The sequence below is a fragment of the Sciurus vulgaris genome, assembly GCF_902686455.1.
Source record: "Sciurus vulgaris genome assembly, chromosome: 5".
In the NCBI taxonomy this organism is placed as follows: Eukaryota; Metazoa; Chordata; class Mammalia; order Rodentia; family Sciuridae; genus Sciurus; species Sciurus vulgaris.
The window spans coordinates 140318291-140335701 of NC_136465.1; the positions used below are offsets into that span (position 1 = coordinate 140318291).

Sequence of the window (17411 nt, forward strand, 5' to 3'; positions counted from 1 at the left end):
TCACAGCACAGTCTGTGTTAAAAGATTTTGGAAATAAAAAAAAAAAAAAAATTAAAGTACATGCATTGTTTCATGGATTAAATCAGACAAGAGAACCAAGCTTTTCAAAGTCTCTTTTCAGATAATTTCACAAAGAAAAATTATATAAAATTTCTTATGTCTTTTATCTCATATTGAAAAATATATTTTTTCTGAAAATTTTTGTTACACATTCTAACATTCTAATTTTAATAATGAAGAAAAACCATTTTACTGAGTATTGTAGGTTATTTTAACTGTATTTCTGGAGAAAAGGTGTGTGCTATGTTGGTTTGACTTGAACTATATGTAATAGGAGAGTCAATATATAGTCTAGAATGAAAGAGTGATTTTTTACATACTAGATTAAGAATCAAATGATACAAGTGATACTGTAGTTTACTACCAACAAGATGTGAGAGTTTGGCAGGTAAATTTCCACTTTGAAACATTATTTTCAAGGAGGAGACTCATTGAGCCTGCTGAGGATCTGGTGAAAATGAACAAATACCATAAACAGAAATTCTATGTAATATTTAGGGCACTGCAGACTTGAAGTTATAGTTCCCATAAAAAAGGCAATGAAATCAAGAAATAGGTAATTTCTAAAGTATTTTTTGTATTCTATACTTCTATTACAAATTGAAAATATCCAATCTTAAGTTATTTCCTTAAGTAGGAAGAACAGCAATTGAATGGAGCAGGTAGGAAAGCCCCGCTCTGCTACTTTCTCCTTGACTTTTTGCAGGTAAGAGTCTTCTTAGGTAAATATCTTACAGGATATTTTGACAAAAAGAATACTCAAGTGTAATTATTCTTCAAATGTGCACCTTGTGTAATTCGCTGGTATATTGTTTGTCCTTTCCTTATACACAAGATAGAAAACCTGAGATAATGCATCGTAGACTAATCATGTGTGTTTTCTTTGTCAAGTTTCACTGAATCTTTTAACCTCCATTGATTATATAAAGTTAATTTTCCATATTCAAGTAACACACTGATTAACCTTTAAAAAAATAAACTATTGAAAAAAATGAACATATACTTCAAAATCAGGAGCATCGTCAGCAAATAATTTTGGCAGTTTTTTTTTTTTTTTTTTTTCAAAAATTTCCAATCTTAACATTCCTCTAGATTGTGTGTATGGAATACTAAAACAATTTATATAGAATCCAATAAAACGTTTGGTGCATATGTTAATCTGATGGAAATAATTGTTAAATTATGAAATTTCACTCAGGACGTTCTATTAATCTTCCTGATGGGAGTCGGGTGGAGGCAGCAGTTTCTCTCCTCTACCAATGTTCTTCAGTACCTCGTACCCTGCCTGGCATAGCCAAGGCTGTTAGAATGTGATTTCTGAGATAAGTCAAAAATGCATTTCCATCAAGTGTCTTCGATGTCAACATGTGATTTCATGCAACATGTGGCAAAGCAGGTTCTGGTGGAAGTTGGTACTATTCTTTAAACCACCTGACCGTGCAGATGATTCAGGCTTCATCCACGGTTTTAAATCTCTCTTATACCCTGTTCCTGCCACAGACTCTGCTGAAGTCTACTGCTTGCTCATAGGCTCCTCCCAATGACATTGGTTTTCAATCTTTCCTATTTGGCATCCAGAATGGCTGTGTGTTGCTTACTTGTATATTTTTCTCTACCATGTAGAATCTGATTCTGGTAGCTATCCTTTCTGAGAAATCAGATATTTTTTGAGACCTGTAGTGATGAGAGAAAGGTTTTAAAGCTTTTCCGATGGGAAAAGTCACTTTATACTTGGGATCATTGTGGGAAAAGGGCACATCTGCAAATGAGGACAATTGTGTAAGTTATGTAAATTATAAATCTTAGGTACAATATTTCAGGAATTGATTGATTACATCATCATGTCCACTATTTTCAAGGGGACACACATGTGCCCACACACAGTTCTTTTTGAGGGTAGAAAGAATCTTTCTTTGGTGCCTAGTTCATCCTAAATCTCTGCTGTGACACTTACCAATTTATAATAGTTTGCTTTATTGCTATATTAGCCTCCCAATGTTTTCAGAGGAAAGAATCTATTTTTTCTCTTTTTTATTCCTGTGACCTGGCCCAAAACATGACAAAAATTCAGTTCCAAAAAAAATCGACATGCAATTAATGCTCTCTGAATAAATCACAGATTTTAATCAACTACTTAGAAACAGTCTGAGCTTGAGTCAACAAACTCTTGTCTATTTCAGACAGGCAAAATGGAGCTCAGAAGCCACTCAGAGAATAAAACTCTCTCATGTAGCATTAATTCCTTAAATCAAGGACTAAGGTTTTCCCAAGCCCAGTAAACCCTTGAGTTTTTCTATGTGCTATTATGCCAGAATGATCCTGGTTCTTTCGTTGGCAAATAGGACTGCTTAATAACTGCAGAGGCATTATGAAATTCTATGCAGAATATAATGAAAGCTGCAGGAGATTGTGTGTTCATTCTCTTGTAGTAGGAAAACTTGAATCCTCAAATAACAGAGTGTTGCCATGTTAGCTTCCTCCAGAGAATTGAAACACAAACTATAAAGAGAATAGAATTGTGTGATTAGTATCAGAGGCATCGGAATCTGCAAAGTCTTGATTCAATTTTTAAAATTTGTTAACTTATGTTGATTGATAAATGTTACGTTGTGTATATTTATGGTGGGCATACAACATAATGTTCACCATGCAAAGCCTAAATGTTTAACTGGTACAAGAGTCAGGTGAATTCAGTGGAATTCTCCTTACCTGTGTTTTTACATTTCTGAAAAAATGATATACATTGTGGAGTCAACTTTTGAAAATTTATATTAAAAAAATCATTACTTTAAATTCTCAGATATAAGGTAGTAAGTCGATATATAGAAGTCTGAGGTATAATTATTTTTTAGCTTTTAATCAAAAAATTAATGAAATAGGGATTGTATTAAAGAGAAGAGAATGAAAGAATGAAGGAAAGAAAGGTGAAAAGATGAGTAAAAGAAAGGAGAGAGGAGAAGAAGAAGAAGGCATGGAGAAAGCCAGGAAGGAAGGGTCTTATTAAAATATTTGATAGGGCACCTCTGTACAACTCAGATGCTTCTGTATGTGCAGAATTTCAATATCTTTCCTAGGTAAATAGCAATGTCTTTCCTTTTTATTAGCACTGCTGCAGCTGCTGTTGCTTACAAAGAGATTCACAAATCAAAATAGACTTGGTTAGCTTTTCAATAATTCTGAAAAGGTGGGGGAACATTGCCAGGGAAAGATAGCACTCCAGTATCCTAACATGGAGTCTTGTTACCAAAACAAAGTGTGAATTGCTTAGAGATAATTCCCTGCTGTTGGTAATTCCACTGGGTGCCTCTGTGGTGGCACATGCTATTTCTCCTCTCTAGGCCAATGCCATTACACGGGAGATGTCAGAAGGAATATGAAAAACTTGCCTTTTTGAAACGTTTATTCTTCTAGATTTTTTTTTAATGTCAGCATGATTCATACCTATTGGTTCTTAGCCTGGAGCACCCAGCACAAGTAGGAATTGAGGAAGCTGGTGCAGGGTATGAATAATGAATGGTCTGCATAAGCAGAAGTCTATATCCAGTCAATAGTAAAGGCATGTGCAGAATCACAAGCCAGCCTTTTCATGGAATCTTTCTATCATTCTTTCTTCCTCAAGGGGAAACAGGAAAACAAGAACCAGTAAGAGCTTGAATGACCAACACCCCAACTCAGACTGGAAGACTGTTCATCTGCCTGTTCATTCCTGTAAACATCACTGGAACTGTCTAATTAAGGTATTTGGAAATCCCAGACATTTTCAATAGGTTTCATTGATTATTTACCCTCTTTCCCACCCATATCATGTGATAGGAGACAGGGGAGCATTATGCAGAAGTTGAAGAACTGTATCTCTTTACAATTGTTTATATGAAAGAAAAATTAGTATTTGTCCTATATTCTGAAATTGTAACTCATCTTAGTGTTTTTGAAGGGATGGTTTAGTTGGTGGGACACTAGCCCCTGGTATAATATTTTTGTTTTCTCCCACTCTCATTTTGTACTTTATCAAATCCAAAGTTGTCATGGTTCATTATCTGTAGATGATCTTGAGCAGCCTTGCATTCTAAAAGAATATGCCATGGCATCTGCCTCTGTGCTTCTGTGGCCTGCTGTACAGATGATATTTCAGCAAGAGTATTGAGTAGGGGGTGGGAGGGGAGAGCAGAATTTATCTCAGATCGATGTTCCTTTGTGCCATACCATATCTCATTCTTTCATATATGTCTGATTCAACAGTGGATTGAATATATCACATTATGACTATTACATGTGTTTGAGCACAAAATCAGGGTTGTAAAGTATCTGCTTGGATGTCTTAACTAATGAATTCCATCCGATTCAATTATCATTCTTAGACTCTTCATTAACCAATCAAATTACTCCTTTGATCTAAGTCATTTCTAACATACTTTTACTAGGCATAAACACAATCCCATGAAGTAAACTGGAGGTGATTATCTCACTGACATTTATTCAGAGTCCTGGGTTCCTGAAGTTTTAGACGTTTAAAAATTACCTGTCCCGTTAATCAGATCATGTATAGGAGAAATGATGCTACCTCAGGAAACTATGTCTTGAAGACTTATCATGACTTACATCTTATTTTGTTTTCTCCCTGAAGAAGTTCATTACAGTGTGTCATCAATAGTAAAAATGGATAGCAATAAATCTATTATGCATTCCTATAAATTCACCTACTTATTAAATACATATGTGCATAGCTCAAGTTATATCACAAGTTGTTCACTTTGGGGGATGAATTATTTCAATGCTAGATGTTTCTCCAATCTTTTACAATAAGATGCTACAGTGTAAGGTCACAGTTGCTATTGTTTAAACATGTTTCCAAATTTTCATGATTTCTATATGGGGATTATTAAAACAAACAATGTGAGTCTGAAAATGCTTATACCTTATCAATGGTACTTTATTTTTCTAGGAATCAGGACTAAAGTACAATGGGTATTTCAAACATTCCAAAATAAAAGACAAAGGCCTGATGTTCTGGCAGTGTGATTCTTACCATATAGACTTGAAAATATTTCAATATTTCTGTTTTGTTCTCTTCTACTCTGATGTCTTTTTTCATATTCTGTTCTATAAATATTTGGAGAAATCTCTCAAAATGTGGGCTGAAGCTAGTCCATGAACGTATATATTTCTAGGTTCCATGCCAGACTTGAAATCAGAATCCTTGGGAGTGGTCCCTATAACCAGCCTTTAAAAATTTGCTATCAGGTGATCCAAGTACACTGTAAAGTTTAAGACTCACTCCTTTAAAAGAGTAAGAAAAGCAGCTTATATCAAAATATGGACGTGTAATTGATAGCAAAGTAAAACATTGAAATGAAATGAAATTTAGATTTCAATTTTTCTGTGCATTTTCATTTCCCAAGACTGTACAAAACATTTTAGACTGTTTATTTCCCTCTTGATGTTTGATTGCATTTTAAATATTTTGAAATTAAAAATTCAATACAGTTTTAATTAAGGAACTCAAGGATTCAGGTATTTATTAATCTAAAAGCTTCCCAGTGTTGCCAAATAATCAGTGAACTCTATAAGAACAAACAGCATTAAATTCATCATTTGTATAAATATTATTTTTTTACATTTAAATATTTAGTTTTATTAAAGATTGCTAAAATAAGAAGCCTATCCTTTAACATTATATATATCTAATAAACACCATTCTCTAGGAATTCCAACCTGTCCTTTTGTTACAATTTTCATTGAGGCAACTTCTATAGATGTCTTGCTTTCAAAAGATACCTCACTGGTACAATGAAGATGAAACTTTGGAGCTCGGATTCCCTCTTTTTCATAAGTGAACATTTCTGCATTATCTAATCTTAGAGAATTTTCTCACAGTTTTATTTTTAGCACAAACAAGTTAGACTTTACCAACTTCATATGCCAAACTCTAAAGTAAGTATACACTTAAATGAGAGTTAGGGGACAAAGAGCTGTCTTCTGAACCATGAAAAGACAGGATGTTGTGATTACCTCAGGCACTGGAAGAGAGCAAAAAGCATCATTAGTTCTAGTAGGAAAACTACAGAGAATATTTGACCCATAAAATTAATTCTTGCTTCTTCCCATAGCACAGTCCATAGAGACCAGGGTCTAGAAAGGGAAAGTGGTCAGTCTTAGGTTTGCACATTAATTCACTTTGTAAAATAGAATTTCCCTGAAAAGATTGGAATAATTTAAATTGTCTCCCATATTTATAGGAATCTTTTTATAAATGAAGAGTCCCTGGTTTTCAGTTAGTTTTAATGATTTCACTTACAGTAATGGTAGGTACTGTCTTCAATTGGTTTTGTTTCAAAAGTTTCACTTATAAATTAAGTATTTGGGGCTCAAAACACATTCCACACAAGAAATAATGTTATAAATGATGTTTTGTACCTAGACTCAATTTTATAAATCCACAAAATCATATGATTTGTACTACTAGAGATTTGAAGTGAAAAGAGTAGAAAACAATACTATATAATTCTTAAAATTAAACCAATTAGACAAATTGTTTTTGAATAACTTATTTACTTGGACTATCAATGTGAAGGGAAAGCAAATTTGATTGTAAGTAAATGAGCAATTAAAGGAGATGGTGGAATGCTTTTCTAAAACACAGAGAATGTAGGGTTATAACGGAGAGTGCTGTTCTGAGCAGAGGAAGAGAAGATGGGAGAAGAAGAGATGCAGGGTGGAGCTGTAGGAGTGGCAAAAGTCGCTCAAAACAGGTATCTAGGCAGAATTGTTAGTATTATGATCTAGTTATTAGATACAAAGGATGTTCATTAATGATCACGTTTGGAACTCAGAACAAGTATATTCAGTTCTTTTAAAATGAGTCAATGCCTACAACAATAGCACATCCATTTAGAAGGCAGACATGTAGAGGAAACAGGTAGCTAGGCAAGGAGTTGTAGCACGATTCCAATAAGAGGAGTGAATTCAGGGAAGAGAGAACTTAGAGAGCTCCCTCCTTCCATCAGTGTCTTTTCTGTGAATTGCTCAATGCAACAATCAAGGCTTCATGGAACTCCACTAAGGAATTTTACCCTTTTTTGTCTTTCAAAAAATGCAACATAAGGTGATCAAGGGAACCAAATCTATCCATTGTCCCCCTTTCCTCACATAGCTGTTCATTTAATTTTCCAAACATCTACTGAAGACAATGTGTATTATTAGGTACTACGTGAATTTTGTTTCTTTTAACCAACTTGTTAAAACACAAAGAATATTTTGTTCTCTTCTTATTTTAGTACTTTTTATTTAATTATTTCTCTTTATTAAATTTGAATAGTTGGAGAGAGCAGGTGGCATTGTGCCTAGAGATGAAGGGAAAGGAGTGTGAATGTCTCAAGGAATAAGGCAGCAAATAAGGGACTATCTTATTAATCTATTATTTGGACTTCAAGGAGATTTGGAAGTCATAAATACAGTCCCATCCCTTCCATGGAACCTAAAAAAGCAATTTTGAGAAATGGAAAACGAACAGAACTATTTTCTCATGACTAAAATTATCTGGTGAAAAATTAGTAAATTCAAAATAAGGACCTGTAATATATAGCACCTCTTGATTTGATATCAGTCTCACTACTGTGCCAACCTGGTATGAGATGCAAGAACTTAGAAAGCAAGCTAGATGCTGTGGCACACATCTGTAATCCCGGCCTGTAATCCCAGGCTGAGACGGGAGAATCACAAGTTCTGGATCAGCCTCAGCAACTTCGTGAGGTCCTAAGCAACTTAGTAAGACTCTGTCTCAAAAGAAAAAAGAAAAAGAACTGGGTTGCAGCTCAGTGATAAAGTACCCTTGGGTTCAACCACCAATTGCAAAAACAAAACAAAACAAGAACTTATAAATCCATCTTAGAAAAACATCCCATAATTCTTCATCAACCCTAATAGTCAGTCAAATAAAAGTCTAAAATAATCTCTATTACTGTTTAGGTTGTGGCACAACAGAGGTCATCATGTAAGTTTCTAAAATCCCTCTTAACTCTAGAAATTGCACTGCAGAAAAAATGATTCATCTTCTAGTGAAGAAAGTGGCTAAGAGGTACTTATAAATACAAAGCACCTCTCCTTTCTATTCTATTCACAAGAAACATGAGCAAAAGATAAGATGGAGCCTAGACAACATTCCAAACAGTCTTCAGACAGGAATCGTTAAGTCCTGTGTTAGCTCAGCCTCTAGTAGGCAGCTTCAGAAACTACTGTGAAAAGCTGCCTTAATGAAAGGACACTGGTTCCACTTCTCATCCTTGTATGGATTTCCTAAATGACTTTGTCACCCCATTCCTTTGAAGCAATACCTAAAATTGCTTGACTGTGCGATGCCATGAGGTATCGTAACATACAGAATTTTTTTTTTTAAATAGCATTTTTATTTATTTTATTTTATTTTTTTGTGGTGCTGGGGCAGAATTTTTAATAATGTGCCTTTTATTGAGGTATTTGACTTCGTCTTCTATTCTTCTCTGGTCCAACAAATCTTGTTCATGATGGAGCTGGGGTTCACATTTGTTCATTCAATGATGATTCTTTCAAGCACTTACAATGCTGGTCAATCTTCTAATCCTCTTGTCCAGGTCCTACTTCCCATGTAAATTTCAAATCTAATGGAGAAGTAGATTTTTTTAAAAAAAATATTGTTTTAGTTGTCAATGGATCTTTTATTTTATTTGTTTATTTATTTATTTATTTGTATGCCGTGCTGAGGATCGAACCCAGGGCCTCACACATGCCTGGCAAACACTCTACCACTGAGTCACATCTCCAGCCCCAGAAGTAAATTATCAACAAGGAAAAATTACAAGAATAATCAGGCCCATCAAAGATTGTTAATTGAATAAATCTAACCATATTTTTTCAAATTCTTCTCTAATATTTTTTCTGTCCATCAATGATCCTACTCTTCATTTAAGCCTGATTGAGTCTTACTGTTTTCAACTGCACAATAAAGTCATTCTGATTCACTTATTTTAACTCCTCAAGGCTTTCAATCTTCCTAAATGGAAAGGAGAAGGAAATTCATAAATTTACATAATAGGCAAGCTGAACTGTCTGAGGATTTAATCCATATAGCTAGACCTGAGTAATTCCAGGGTGACTGCAGTGTGACTATTTTGGAATCAAATGCCCCATAGCCCAGGCATAAATGGCATCTTTTCTAATCCTTAGCTTTTTCCTAATTACTTTTTGCAGTGATTAAGTGTCCTATTCTGACACATCGGAATAAATCTGCTCTGTACTACCTGTCTGACCAAGTATCTTTGGTATGGATTAAATTGGACTAGTCACTTATAAATTCAGTGAGGGTTGTATGTATCTACTCAACATAAAAAGAAAGACTTCTGAGAATTCATTGCAGTAATAGGAAGTAAAGTTATTAAATTGAGGATACTGAATATAAAGCAGAGACCAGATAATAAGCAAAAAACTCAGAGCAACCTTTAAGGTTTACATTCATGAAGAAGAGATTAACTAGTAACTGGAAAGAACTAAGAAACTGGCATAAATTCTTGATAATGTCCCTTTCACTCATTATCACTGAATTATCAGTTGAAAATAAACTAATTACACTAAAAAGCAACATTTAATCAGAGTAGAACCTCTAATTTAATAATACAAATTATATTTTCATTTCTTTATGCTGATATTTATTTTAGTCATGAAACATTTTATGAACAAGTTAGGTGCTTTCTATTGTAATTTTTAAAAAGTAAAATTTTGTTGTTTTTAATAATTGGTTCATTTAGTGTGGATTTTTTTTTACTTAAATGTATTTATGCCAACTGTTAGCAAGCATTTAAAAGGGCCTTCATTTGTCTTACATTTAATCATCCTTAAGAAGTCTGCAGCTAAACATATCTTGAACATATGCTCAGAAGAATAATAAGGTTCACATGAATATAGAAGAGAACTTGATATAGTTCTATAAAAGAGCAGAAACAAAGAAAGAGAAATATAAGGAAGAATATTTTCAAAAACTCAGTAAGAAGGTGAGACAACAAAGGAATATGTCAAAAGGTATAAGTTTGTTTGAATTGCTATAGCATGAACCCTGAAAAGCTATGTGTTAGCCTCTACTGGCTGCTATAACAGAATACCATAGACTGGGCAACTTATAACAGCAGAAATTCACTTCTCACAGTTCTAGAGCCTGGGATGTCTAAGATCCAGGTACTGGTTGATTCAGTATCTACTGAGGGCCTGTTTCCTAGAGGACTGTCTTTTCACTGAAACTTCACATGAGAGAAGGGGCAAAAGATCTCTCTTGGGCCCTTTTTATAAGGGTATTATTACACAAACATGACCATTACTTACCTAACCACCTTCCAGAAGCTTTACATCCTAATACCATCACTATGGCTAGATTAGGATTTTAATAGTGGAATTTGGAAGCAGGGGGACAAACATTCAGATTATAGCACTGTCCTTTTCCTAACATTGTCCTACTGATTGACAGTCTGTTTCATATCAACAGTCCTTGTGTACTGAAAAGTGATTTTCTGAAAAAAGGAAAAGGCACTAATTAATGGAGTAGTAGTATTACTCCATGTAGTTGGACAGACCTGCCAATTATTGAGTGACTTTTCAAGAGGGTGCCTTTACCTAGAACAAAACCTAAGAACTCCTAGACATAAGCAACTAAGAAGACAAGTTCTATAACATTTACTAAGAAAAATTTAAATAGCTTTATTACTTTTTAAATTAGATAGAAAATTCACAAAACAGTTGCAACAGTCACAACCTATGATGGTCTCTTACATACTGGACTGAATTTATCAAGATAATTAGAAATTCATAACACCTTAGCGGTACCATGGCATATGAACATTATACTATTTTCATTTTATATACTTCTTCAGGCTAATGTGTGTATTAAGATGGTCATAAGTTAGGAAAAATGAAAGATGGAATTTAAAAGAAAATATGAAAATTTATATTCAAGGAATAAGCATATTATATGATGATGTTAAATTAAAATTTGCTATCAAGAACATTGAATATGAGGTGGAGTTTTTTGCTAAAATAAGAAGAAAATAAAAAGAAACATCAAAACATCAATTGTGGGCTAAAAGTAAATATACATCATTATAAGAAGTGATGTACACTGAGGACCAAAAAGAGAGAAAACTGCTTAAATTGTAGAAAAGAATACATGATATAATGAATACATGATATAATGTTCTGCAGAAGAGAAAGTTGAAATCTGTTCTTGAAATTTTTAAAAAAGTTATTCATCTCTTGTGAAACATTTTAATACAATTCTGCCTGACAATGGAGAAGTACATTTTTAATGCTTCCTAACTCTCATATATTTATAGATAAGAAATGAAACTATATTTAGTATGGTAACTGAAGGTTTTATGAAATAAGAGTACAATATCACAGTTTTCTAAATGACAAGTTATTTTATGATTTTTTTATTACATTCTGAATGAGCAAGGGAGAGTCCAAAAAATATCTTTCAGAAAAACAAAATATTCTCTGTCTAAAACTGGTCCCCATCAAAATGGAAACTGAGCACAGAGAATGACCAGATTAATCCTTTGGGGATGGTAATTGTTTTGATCTTATAAAGGAAGAAAAATGATCCCTCTATAATAGATCCAAAAGAACTCTCCTCAGAAATCATCCTGTTGACTATTTCTTACAAACCTCCTTCATCTTACTGAGCACCTTTCAGATAGAAGAAAAGAGAATGGAGTCTTAATGTTGTCCAAGGACTTTTAATTCTAAAAATATTGGAGGTGGTTCAGCTGCTGGTTAACTTCTCAGTATAAATAAAAGAAAATTCTGTTTTAAAATCTAGTTTAATAATTTAGACTATTGAATAAGACATTAAAAACTGATTTATCATTAGTATGTTTCAAATCTATTTGAGATACAGAATGTTCTTCTTATAGGATCTACTGAAATCAACAAAATCATTTCAAAAATTGCTCAACCAATGAAAATATTTGTAGTTAGGAAAATCTATTTTATTTACCAACATTATTGCTCTTTGTTTTAATAAAAACACCTTAGAGGATAAAAAAAGAAAAGAAAACAAAAGGAAGGAAAACATATGTGCAAGTTTTAAAATTATAAGCTATTTGCCTGCTTTCATGTAAGCCTAGTATCCACTACTTACCTGGTCTCTCTGATTTAGTTATGTGTGAACACACAGGATAATATTTTCTCACCAGCTTCTTCTAACTAAGCAAGAACATTTAAATCAAAATTTTAACAGTTTACATTTTTCTGCTGAAAGAAATATCCTTGAGGATAGGAAAGATGACTTATGTGTATAAACCTGACCTTAGTGAAAATAATCTTTTTGTTCCTCATAAAGTTGAATTTATATTGCCATCAAACATTTATTCCAGGTTCTCTTTTTGTCTATTATTCCATTCTTTCTTATAGATCGTTGATGTTTCAGAACATACTGAAGTTTAAAGAAATCCACTGTTTTCCCTAAAATTCTTTCCTTAGAGGTCTTTAAATGAAAAAGTTGTTATTTCTTTCATATTTACCACGATTTCTACAACGTTTTCGCTAACACATTTTGGTAACTGAAAATTATCATTGTGTTAATTTAATGTTCCAAAATTTAAGATTAATTTATTAATGAACAATTATACATATAAAGTAAAGTTTTTGGTTTTCTATACTAGTAAATCTTGTTTACATATAATGAAATTCAGAAGTCTGCCTATGGGGTAAAAATGACTCTTTGACATTAAGAAAGGTTTTCCATTCATGTCCTGAAACTACATTTTTCAGTTTATGGAATGATAACTGGATGATTTCATCCAGTTATTTTCTCTGGATGCTGAAATTTGTTCGTGGAACAGAATATATATCTGTTTTTATATGTCTCTCTGTAATAGGATGCTGGACTGTGGTGAGTGATTTTCCATATATGCATGAAAGATTAGATATATATCTTTCTTCATTCCAAAAAATGCCATCAGTATTGTCAGTCTCAGAAAATAGGTGGAAAACTGCCTCAATGTTTCTGATATTTCTTATTAAAAATAGTCACAATGCAGAATCAAGAAATACTAAGATTTTTATGAAACATGAGCATAAAATAATAAAACATTTTTAAGCTGGCATACTGAAATTTATATTTAAGTGAGTGTGGTTGTCCTTTACTATGGTCACCTTAGATTTTAGAAATGCTGCTATTGTCCAAAACATTTCGATATCAGATTTTATGTTATTTTATTTTTCTGTCTTTCTTCGAGCCAGTTTATGCACCAGGAAGTGTTCTTAAACACATACCAGGAAGGCACTGCATTACTACAGTCAACTCAACATGGATCAGTCCTGAGGGCTATGAACATTTCTATTAACCAGTTTGTGTCCTCTTAAAATGAAATAGGCTGTCACCAACTATATTTTTATTTAAATGATGCTTTTTTTCAAGATAAAAAGAAGCATCCATGAGATAGAAGAAAGGCTCTGAGTTGGATGAGTTCATGAGATCCCATCTGGGGTAAAGAACCTCATAGACTATGTCTTGATCATTTGTTAGACATGTTTTTTAATTGTTGATGGACCTTTCATTCATTTGTTTATATGCGGTGCTGAGAGGCAAGTGCTCTATCACTGAGCTACAACCTCTGTCCCTTGTTAGACATTTTTAAGCTGTGGGGCAGGGTGCGGGGGAAAGGAAGAAAGAAGGGAGGGAAAGATTCAGGCTGAATCTCTGTTTTATTTGCTTCTTCTATCTTTTAGTTATTTCCTTATCCTGGATAGGATATAAGATCATTACTAGAACCCATAGGACTATATGTGACCTGCACCTGCTATGTCTCTTTATTGGGCTGTAGAAGTTACCATTTAATATTCACTTTGTATTAGGAATGTATAAAATCGAGTCATAAAAGACAGCATACATCAGACTCAGATGGGTTTCACTGGTAAATTTTACCAAACATTTATGGAAGAGATTATACCTTAAATAAGTAAACTATAATTCAATTTCTCTTGGGAATAGATGCAAAAATCCTCAACAAAGGTATCATGTCAGGTAAAAATGGTAATGACACTGTGGAAGCATGTTCTACCTTCTATTGGAAACTCTTCCTTTAGTCAACCAACGTTTAATCTTCTGAGAGCTTTTGTTGTTGAACATATATATCATCTTGGCTTTTGACTCTACCTAGGCAGGTGTCAAAAGGTAGTTACCTTGATTAAGGTAGTTATTTGAGAGGCATTTGCTAACTAATAGGCACTGAATTAGATATTACAGTTTTTCAGATTAATAAAATGTGATCAATACATTTGAATGTCTCACAGCCTTGTGAACTACAGATAATGTGTGAGCTGAAATGAACAGAAGCAGGAACCTGAAGCATCCAGGAAAAGTAAAACACAGAGACAGAAAAGACTCCTGAAGAAAAAATAAGAGACTTTAGATAAACATATCTGACCCAAGGACTGTGCCAGAAAATGAATGAAATCAGTAAGAAATAGATATTTTTATTAGCCAAGAAGGGAACAGAAATAATAGAAGAATTTTAAAATTTCACATGAGAGTAAGAAAAGCCTGAATTCCAGAGAATAAGTTTCTGGGTTTGAGATCAGTTTGTAGAGGAATCATTGGACATCATTTGGTTGGGAGTTTGTGCATGGGAAAGTGTTTGGCGTCCTGTGAATGCCGCCATTCACCTGCAACCTCTGAGTGGGGTTAACAGGTATTAACTGCTCATTTGTTTACTGAGAATCTCAGAACACCAGGCACCATGCAAGAAGCAAACAAAAGACAGAGGCCTCTGTCCTTAAAAAGGGCAGGACCTCTGATAAGGGGAGAAGGAAATAAGGAATGTGATAAGGTTTTTGTCACAACTCTCCTATTGCATTTTTTTCCTGATTTTAAAACCTGTAGTCCAATCAATCCATTTACATTTAAATCATGACTACCTGGTTGACACTGTCCTCCCATACAGTCACTAGTTCTATTATAGAAAAGACAATGTGCTTCCATATCTGCATGTATTTTTAAGTACATATTCTTATCTGCGTCTGCCATAGCTCACTATATTGTAAGAAGTCTGAAATTTAGATTCTTTCTTAAATTTAATTATCTGGTACTTTCCTATAACAGTCTGTCTCCTATTGACGTCTTAAATTTCATTTTGTTCACATATCTTTTATGTGTGTCTCCTTGATATTGATAACAATGGCTGGTGTAAGAGCTTATCTCCTTTCCATTCTGAAAATGTAATAATGAAGGGAAATACAAAGCAACAGCCACATCTGTTAGTTATCCAAGCATTCATCCAGCTGCATCAAGCTAACATTGGGGGAATGTGGTATGTGTGTTGCAGCTCAGCCTCACTCACATCAAAGAGAAGCAGCAATGGCAAGGGACAGTGATTTCTTGACAATTCATGAAGGAATGAAGTGCTGGAATAAAGCAAGATAAAGTGGTCTTATGGGAATCTTTGTTTAACTTTCAAGGCACTTTAATTTCTTAAATGTGGCTATGTCTATTTTATTACTCTTTCTAAACTTCAGAAAAAAGAACACCTAACCATTTGTGAATGGAAATGACAGAAAAAATGGGATATATTTTACTTTTATTCCATTTTTATATTATTCTGCTTCCTACTCTTTCGTGTATCTTAAGTAATCATCAAAATTAAGGGAACATTTAAGGGAAAACATCCCTTCTGGAAGGTACTCTTACATCTTATAGAAACTCTTCCTTATACCTAATTCATATTCTTAATTCTGCAAATTCAACTTGTTTTTTTTTTTTTTTTCTTTTTCTTTTTTATATATTTTTTAGAAAATTTGTAATGAGGCATAATATCACTTTGGCCTACAGCCAATGCCCAAAACATTACAGCTAATTAATATAGATGTTTAAAACTTATGGACTCCTAGATAGCTAAGTTTGTTTCTTTTGGATTTTACATATGAAAATAAAATTTAATTCCTGACTAAAAGGAGGAAAGAACTACTCATTTGGAATCATTTTATGTAAATGAGGAATAGATTTGGAGATGTAGCACTATTGGCTTAAAATTAGGGATAAGACATTTTTATTTATGAAAACTCTAGGGAAATAATTCTGAATTTCAGTTATGATTAAGAAAACTTGGACATTCAGCTTTCCCCTTTCTCTGAAATCTTTCATAGGCTAATAATTTTTTGGATGTCCTACTTTTTGATGCAGTTTATTAAATTGATAATTTGATATTGATATATTTTACAAAATATGCTTACTATGTGTGTGTGTATATAATATATTTAGGCCAAGTGATTGGGCTATTTATGGATTACTGTTTAACAAAAAGATATCAGTTCGTAGTGAGAATTATTAGAGGAAGGGACATTCTTTCCTAGAAACTTTATTTGGGGTCCTCTGGGGATAGACCTGGGGCCTATGGCAAGTTGAAGTCCAAGTTTCACACCAAGGCCCTTTGCCTGTTCTTAACCATTGTCCTTTCCCTAACTCAAAGTCACCTACTAGTTAAGAAGATCCACTCATAAAGAAAGAAAAAAAAAAAAAATAGGTCTTTCTCTACTCGCACAAACAACAAATATCACCTGTGAGTCATCTGGAGGATTAGAGTGTTTCAGAGTTTTGTTTTGTTTTTGTTTTTTTCAGACATGGTTATACCCATACTTCAATCTTTTTACCAGATATCTGTGTGACCGTGGGCAAGGTGGATAAGTGGTTCTACATATTATTCTCATATACAATAATTTTAAATGATCCTCATCTCTAAGGCAAGCCATGGTATTACCAAACCTTTATGATTTCTAGTTTATCAGTGGTCTGAGGTTCTATTGAGGTACAATGTACATTGGGCATGGTGGCACATGCCTGTAATCTCAGCAACTCCAGAGACTAAGGTAGGAAGATCAAAAGTTCAAGGCCAGTCCCAGCAACTTAGTAAGACCCTAAGCAACTTAGTGAGACTCTGTCTCAGAATAAAAATTTTTAAATGGACTGGGGATGTGACTCAGTGGTTACGCACCCCTGGGTTTAGTCCCTAGTACCAAAAAAAAAAAAAAAAAAAAGTGTAAAATAAAACTTGTTAAACAATAGATGGTTAGTGAGTCATGGAGTCAAATTTGTTGTTTGTGACTAGCATTCTGAATGAAATAGAATAGGAAATAAACAAAATATAATTTACATTAAGTATAGTGTTAACATTGTTTTGTGAACTTTTGTTTCAGTTATTTTTTTGCACTGTGTTCACTGAACTGTACTGCTAAAATGTACTTCTTACCAAAGCTTTATAAAAATGTTAAAAAGTCATTGGTCCAAGAAAGTGGGCCATCCAGTACAAGTTAAAAAGAAAACCCAAAAAACATGCCAC

At 33.5% G+C, this 17411-nt stretch overlaps 1 long non-coding RNA gene across 3 annotated transcripts in view; it reads left to right on the forward strand.

Moving 5' to 3' along the window:
- The window catches only part of LOC306661883, a 192893-nt gene that overhangs the window by 97896 nt on the left and 77586 nt on the right, over positions 1-17411 (forward strand). For all 3 annotated transcript variants that reach the window (XR_013764000.1, XR_013764001.1, XR_013764002.1), the window contains one exon: positions 3680-3797. This is a non-coding gene — a long non-coding RNA (uncharacterized lncRNA). The remainder of the gene's footprint in view (positions 1-3679; positions 3798-17411) is intronic.